The sequence below is a fragment of the Manis pentadactyla genome, chromosome 5, assembly GCF_030020395.1.
Source record: "Manis pentadactyla isolate mManPen7 chromosome 5, mManPen7.hap1, whole genome shotgun sequence".
NCBI classification, from domain to species: domain Eukaryota; kingdom Metazoa; phylum Chordata; class Mammalia; order Pholidota; family Manidae; genus Manis; species Manis pentadactyla.
The window spans coordinates 117,094,992-117,102,600 of NC_080023.1; the positions used below are offsets into that span (position 1 = coordinate 117,094,992).

General features: G+C 36.9%; 1 pseudogene; it reads right to left on the reverse strand.

Annotated features, from left to right (window-relative positions):
• Nucleotides 1-5,250: 5,250 nt before the first annotated feature.
• LOC118921538 (alpha-enolase-like) lies at nucleotides 5,251-6,372 on the reverse strand (annotated as a pseudogene).
• Nucleotides 6,373-7,609: the final 1,237 nt, after the last annotated feature.

A 7,609-nucleotide genomic window follows, 5' to 3' on the forward strand; every position in this document is an offset into this window, starting at 1 on the left:
CTGGTACCTTGGTGAGCCTATCTGATACACAGCCATTCTAAGATGTTAGCAAATTATAATTTTTATTATAGGCTGTCTATAGATAAGTATTGTTTGTATGGAACAAAGGGAATTTCAAAGAAAGGAAACAGGATAAAACAGATGGAGACTTTGCTCTTATTTAGGGAAGAAAAAAAGAAAGGAATTAAAAATAGGAAGAGTAATGTAGGCCAACATAAAAAATGAATAAAGGAAAGAGCTAAGCCCCAGAACCACGTTGACAGGAATGAAAATAGAGACATTTAAAAAATGTAAATCTAGAGCTACTGCTTAATTTTCCTGTCCATAGATAGCCTTTTCCTTCTATGAAGCTCTGCACTACTGCTGAGTGAGTAAGCCAAATGTAAATAATTCTATATTTTTAATCACACACTGACCCAATCTAAAAATTTGAACTTAATTATTTTTTCAGCTTCATTAAAAAAAATATAATGTGAAATAATAAGTAGTAAATATTCTTGCTTGAGAATGATTTCTCATTTGAATTTAAAGTCAAGGCACTGTTCATCAACAAATGTTATTAAAACTTTTTAACTTAATCCCAAGACATACTTTTGATTCTACACAATTTACCAAGGACTTAACTATTTGTTAATATTTATTTTTGAGGAATGAAATTTTAGAAATTTATCCAGACAACTAAGGTCATGTAAGTAAGCCAGAAAACCTTTTTCTTATCACAGAAATTTATTATGTATGAAGTAAAATTTGTACAGAATTATATAAAAATGTATAAAAGAGATACAAGCAAATTTGATTTGATTTAGACATACCTATCAGGTCCTTTAAGAAAGCTATACCGAGGACCACCACTGTGCATAACATGGGGATTTAGAAATTACCAGAGCCTTTGGTAGTCAGTGGTCAGAGACCATATCATGGGTGTGTGCATGTGTGTATATGTGTGTGTGTGTTTTTCTAGAAGTAGATATTGAGATAAAAATTTGAGTGCAAATAATAATTTTGAAGTACAAATGTCACTGACAGGGATGTGAGAAAACAATAGGGAGAAGGCAGTGATAAAGGATGCCCTCCAGTCAGCTATCATGGTGGGCAAATGGAATTTAACCCACTAGGGAAACTCTAGAAAACGGTGTAAAAATCACACTTCAAAATTCTCTCATTTCAGAGGGAAGGGAGCTATATATTTATCCCAGAGTGCTGTGAATCCCCTGGTCATTCCCAGCACTAAGAGTGAACAGAGAGCTTTCTTTTGTGTTTCCAGAAAATGTCTTAAGGCACAAGGATGCAGAGACTAGCACTGGAAACTAACTAGAGTATACTGAACTACTTGCACTATTAGGTCATGGCAATAAAAGTTACTGTTTTCACCTTATGTTGCTCAGGTCTCCCTCAGGCCATACATTAAATGCATATTTCTCTTAATCTTACCACTTCTTAAAGGTTGGTCACATTTTTTTTTAAACAACAAAAACTAACAACTTACAAAGTGACGTGTAGTAAGAAGCCCTGTTGCTATCACTGGCCCTGAGGATGGCCACAGCTGCTTTTCCTTTTATTCCTCTTTTACTGCTCATACCAGATTTTCCTCCATGTAAGCCAGCATTTCAGCTAGCCCTGAGCTCTTGCCCAGTGTGACAAATCACACTTTCATGCCTGAAGGTTCCTATTCTTTGGTTGACCTGAGTTTATCAGAATGTGCTTCTTGCAATTGCCATTTAATATTTTGACTCAAGGGAGGCACTAACCAGTACTCTAAGAAATTTCTTTAGCTCCAGACATATTTATTCCTGCCCACATTACAGAGCAGCAACTCTACTTCTTCATGGTGAAGGTGGCCACTTACCTCTGCCAGTAGAGTATCTCCTATTTTGTTGTTTTAAAGATGTGAAGGGCTCAGAGCAACTAAGTTGAGTTAATAATTTTAAGTTTAGTGGAATCCTTCATAAGTTCTTGTATAAACATATCCTTTCCTTCAGAATCAGGACTCCTAGTCCAAAAGGCCAAAAGTTATTCACTGAGGCAAAAATTACTCTTGTCCCTGGAACAACAGTGAGAGAACACTCAGACAAGGGTATTCTATCTATTGGGAATATCAAAGGAATTAGGTTCAAAGGATTCCATGGTACTGTGCTCATTGTTGCACTACCTTTGCATACTGAGGATTGTTTTCCAAGGCACTGTTCATAATCCTATTAATAAATCAGTCAACTTATTAGCCCTGAAGTAGACATGCTGGCTAAAGTACTTCACACAGAGAAGGAAAACACATAGACACTCGTGGCAAAGCAAAATCACACTAGACAAAGTTAAGCAGGCAAGGAAGACCTTATTCAAGACTATTGCTACAGGGTTGGAGACTAAATTCAACTTCTCTGAAACAGAAGAGCATTGGGGTGAGTGAGTGGAAAAATATTTGGGGGTGGGGTTGATCAATGATTTGTGTCCATCACATTGAGTTATTCCTGAGTTTGCAAATGTTTTATTTTGTGATTGGGCTAATTGTTTTATAAAAATTAGGCTAATTTTTTATGTTTGCTAATTGCTGCCCATTGAAGTTAAGTTCCTACCCTCCTTCAGAGACTGGAAAATCCGGGTGTTATTTTCTTTGCCATTTACATTTCAGAGAGATGGTTCCCAGGTCCTTTAGAAAGACATTTCCTGAGTCATAAAACTGGTAAGGGCCTGAGAGAATTTCACAGATTTCAAAGGGACAGAGAAAGAACTGACAATTGAAAGAAATCCTCTAAGAAAGCAGGTCATGGGCCTATAGTCAAGAAAAAACCTGTCAAAAGTTTAGTCAAGATGAGAAGAACTTTAATGCCTGTCATGGTCATCCATAATACGTACCATTACCATTTAAGGTGGAAATAATCCAATGTAATCAGTCTGTCACATGGTGGCTAGCTCAGCTCCTTAAACGATGGTGCCATACCTAAGGTTTAACTTCAGTGTTGCTAATTGGCATAGCATTCAACAGTGGCAATACTTATTACAGGCTCGGTGAGAGAAAGTCCATACTGGGAGGCCCAGACATATATACCATGCCTGCTATTATGGCTATTGCTTTCATTAAGACAAAGTGTAAGCACCAGGGTCATAGTGGATGGAACATTTTTCCTGTTTTATGTGTTTTGTGTTGTTTTCAGTTTCATTATTTGGTATTTTAGCAATGCTACAATTAATATATGGGTGATAGATACATCCTTGCTCACTTATGTGTGCCTACCTGTAGATCTAATTTTTACCTGAGTTGTTTAGTCAATTGTATGTGTATTGATAATTTTGATCAATTAATTTGATTAAGCTAATTTCAGAGATGGAGATGTTTCAGAGCTAGGCTACACTCCCTTTAATGGCCATATGTTTTCTGTTCACTTAACTCCTGGAGCATAGATTTAAGTTGCAACCCAGTGTACACAACCTCCCAACTCTTGGCATTTCTGGAGTCCTGGAATTTGTGTTGGAGTTAGCAATAGGGTTTGATTAATTAATCAAATCCTCACATGATAAAAATACAGGGACATGCATGATGATTTCTTGTTCAAGAATGCTTTCTGCTGTTTTGTTTTGATTTTTTGATGTTTTGTTAACATTCTTCATAATAGCCTAACTCAATATTACTCAAATGTCCATAAGCATTTGATGGGATATATAAAATTTGGTATATTAACAAATGAGACATTATATAGATGTTGGGGAAGAATAATTTTCCTCTACTCTTCAAGGTTCTTCTAGCTGGTCTAAGTGTCAAATTGACATGAGACAAATTCAGGAGAAAAAAACAAAGCTTATTATGTACATACAGGGAATCCATAGACATGAGATTCCAAAGACAGTCAAAGAATATTAGGTATATATGTCATCCTGAATCATGGAGAAGGGTGTAGGTTCCTGAGACTTTAAAGGAAAAGGGAAGCAATTCACAGAAATATGAAAGAGTAAACGCTTAGTAAACAAATGTTTCCTGGGCCACACAGAAACAATGGGATATAGAGAGGAATTTTACCACATACTTTGCTAAATTCCTCCCTATCATATCTAGTTCATATTATAATATTTTTTGTTTTTCGGTTTTATTATCTGGTATTTTGGTAATCTATAATGATAGCCCTTTGCTTGCAGCAGTTCCTCCATCTAAATTCTTTTTAGGGCATTGAGGGGTGTAGAAGATCAAAGTTTCTTTCTGAGCTTTTGGGCCTTGATTGTCTTCAGTTCTACATAATCTGTATGCCAAGTGGCATGTCTTGGGGCAGCTTGCCCTTGGCCCCTACATAGGCATATGTGAAGTGAAGTAAAACCACTAAAAAATGGGGATGAGTCACACAAACATTATATTGAGTAACTGATGTCAGATCCAAATGAATATATACTATATGAATCTATTTAAATAAAAGACATAGCTGCCAAACCTGTATATATAGTAAGTATTGTGTTAGAATTCAGGATAATGTATTTGTTTCTTTCAGAGGGGGAAAGTAGGAGGGAGCTGTGATTGGAAGGAACATAAAAATTACTCCTAGAATGCTGGTGAAGTCCCCTTCTTGACCTGTTTGTTCGCACAGACATTTGTGTGAAAATTATAGAACTGTATGACTATGTTCTATATCCTTTACTGTACATGTATTATGCCTCCCAATAAAAAAAAATTAACACCTCAGAGTTGTACACGAAAATCATTATATCCCAAAACATGGTTAGACTTTTCTTATTACTTTGTAAAAATTGTTTTTCTTGAACTTTTCTTTGTTCACCAAAAAGAACAGATTATAATGTCATAAGAATAAACTAAAAGAGTATGGAAAAGTTTTCCTGATATCAACTTTTCTTAATCAAATATTGTTTTTGATAATCTATTTATTTATTTTTTATTTGTCACTGAGGCCGTTTTATTTTGTACACAAAAATCACTGGAGATCTTGTCTGTGGACACTGTGGAGATGCACTATAGCCACTCATGGCTCTAGACACTTGGAAGGAAAGATTATTTGGGTCAATCACATGATTATAGAGCTAGGGTTTCCAACAATAACCCAAATGGTCGAGCCTGGTTTCTGTAGCAGTTCTAAGAAAGTAAAGGGAGAACATCAAGGGGTGAAAGAGGGAAGTTAACTACCAGAGGCCCCTGGAAGTATCAACTGGGATCATGAGCTGACCATGCAAACATCAAGAGCAGACGTCTAATCAACAGAGTAGTGACAGAAGAGCTCTGGTGTTATCCTGCCCAGAGCTTACGTGGCTACAGGGTTCTTACATGGCTAAGTTCTTGATGGCAAATTTAGCTTTGCTGCTCAGGTCCTCTTTACTTCTGAGAAGCTGGTTGTACTTGGCCAAGCCCTCGGATCAGCAGCGTGCACCAGTCTTGATCTGCTGTGAGCAGAGTCCCACCACTAGGTCAGCAATGAATGTATCTTTAGTCTCCACAGAGCTGTGAGACACTGAAGCCAGTCTGCTTCACTCTGAGCAGGAGGCAGTTGCAGGATTTCTTGCTCATAGACTTGGAAATTTGCTTTGGGTCGGGCATTGTGAGATCATCCCCCACTATCTGGATTCATGTACTGGTGATGAACGTCTATGGAACTTCCTTGTCATCTTGGCCGAAAAGGTCTTTAATAGACACAACTGGCTAGGCCCTCATGAAGGATTTGTACAGGTTGGACATCTTGTCAGTTGTGATATATCTGCTGGGGTCATCAGGTGACTTGAAGTCAAGGTCATACCTGACCTGAAGAACTCAGAGGCAGCCACATCCATGCCAATGACAACCTTATCGGTGTAGACTGCTATTAGCTTGCTATCCTGATCACATTCTTCAGCTTCTTTATTCTCCAGGGTGTCAGGAGCAAAAAAGCCTTCATTTCCCACAATAGTGACATATTTCTATGTCATTATTTTTCAGGTGTGGTAAACCTCTGCTCCAGAGCACATGGCTTCTCTGAAGTTTGCTGCACCAACTGGAAGAATCATGAAATTATCCGTGGCCATCTTTCTGCCAGCATGAGAACCAGTGCTGATCATACTGAAAGCTGAAATTGGCAGGATGACTTCAGAATTGTCAGCCAAGTCAGCCAAGTGGAGATACAGGGGAACCCCCTCAACAGCTCCAGTCTTGCAGACAGCGATGGGCACTCTCAGAAGGTGTTAGCACCAAACTTAGATTTATTTAGTTCAAGATTTATTTTCCCAATTTAGAGATGGAAAATAAATCTATCTCTATCATCAGTTTGCCAATCTTCTCTTGTTCACTTTCTTGTTAATCAAAGCAGGCACAATAGTTTTATTGATGTACTCATTGGCCTTTCAGATACCATAACTTACGTAAAATTCCCAATTCTCCTTACTACTCACTATATGTTTTTCTATTTTAACCATTCTAGTGAGTATTAAGTGACATCATGTGGCTCAAATTTGCAGCAGATTAAAGTCAAGCACTCTTTCATATTTATATTGGTTATTTGAATATTCTTCCTTTTAAGGGTCTCTTCAAGTTTTTCCCAATTTTTCAATGGGTTGACTCCCTTTTATTCATTGACCTATAGGAGTATTTTATACAATCTGAAATCAGGTCATTTGTTAGGTGTATGAATTGTTTCTATTTCTCTCCCTCTATGGCTTGTATTTTTTGCTGTTAATGTTTCTTTGATAAAAATAGTTTCTTACTATAATAATCTTTTTAAGCTTTTTGTATATGTATCTATGAGAGACATTAACTGTAATTACCCTTTCTCTTAATATTCAGATTTTTGGTGTCAAAAATGTGTTGCATTGTAAATTAATTTAGAAATTATTATAACTGTATTCTCTGAACAATTTGATGCAAAATTCTTGCTGTTTATTACTTAAACATTTGGAAAATTTACTGAGGGAGATTTCTTGGGGTGTTCTTTGTGAAAACATTTTAATAAAGAATGCAATTACTTTAGTAGGTTAGGACACCTCAGATTTTCTTTTTTTTTTTTTTTTAGTATCTGATTTTATTTGTAGATTTAGTGTTAAGGAGCATCTGTTCTTTTCTCTACTAAGGCATCAATGATATACAGTCTTCTGAAGGTTTCCTATGAGCAATATTGTGGTTGCAACATTCACCCATATAATCGAGTTCCACCCCATTGCAGTCACTGTCTATCAGTGTAGTAAGATGCTATAGAGTCACTACTTATCTTCTTTGTGCTATACTGTCTTCCCTGTGATCCTGCTGCATTATATGTGCTCATCATAATGCCCTTTAATCCCTTTCTCCCTCCCTCCCCACTCATCCTGCCCTATCCCTTCCCTTTGGTAACCACTAGACCCTTCTTGGAGTCTGTGAATCTGCTGCTGTTTTGTTTCTTCTGTTTTGCTTTATTGTTACACTCCACAAATGAGTGAAATCATTTGGTACTTGTCTTTCTCCAACTGGCTTATTTCACTGAGCATAATACCCTTTGCTCCATTCATGTTGTTGCAAAAGGTAGGATTTCTTTTCTTAAGGCTGAATAATATTTCATTGTGTATATGTATCACATTTTCTTTATCCATTCATCTACTGATGGACACTTAGGTTGCTTCCATATCTTGGCTATTGTAATAGTGCTGCAATAACCATAGGGGTGCATATGTCTCTCTGAAT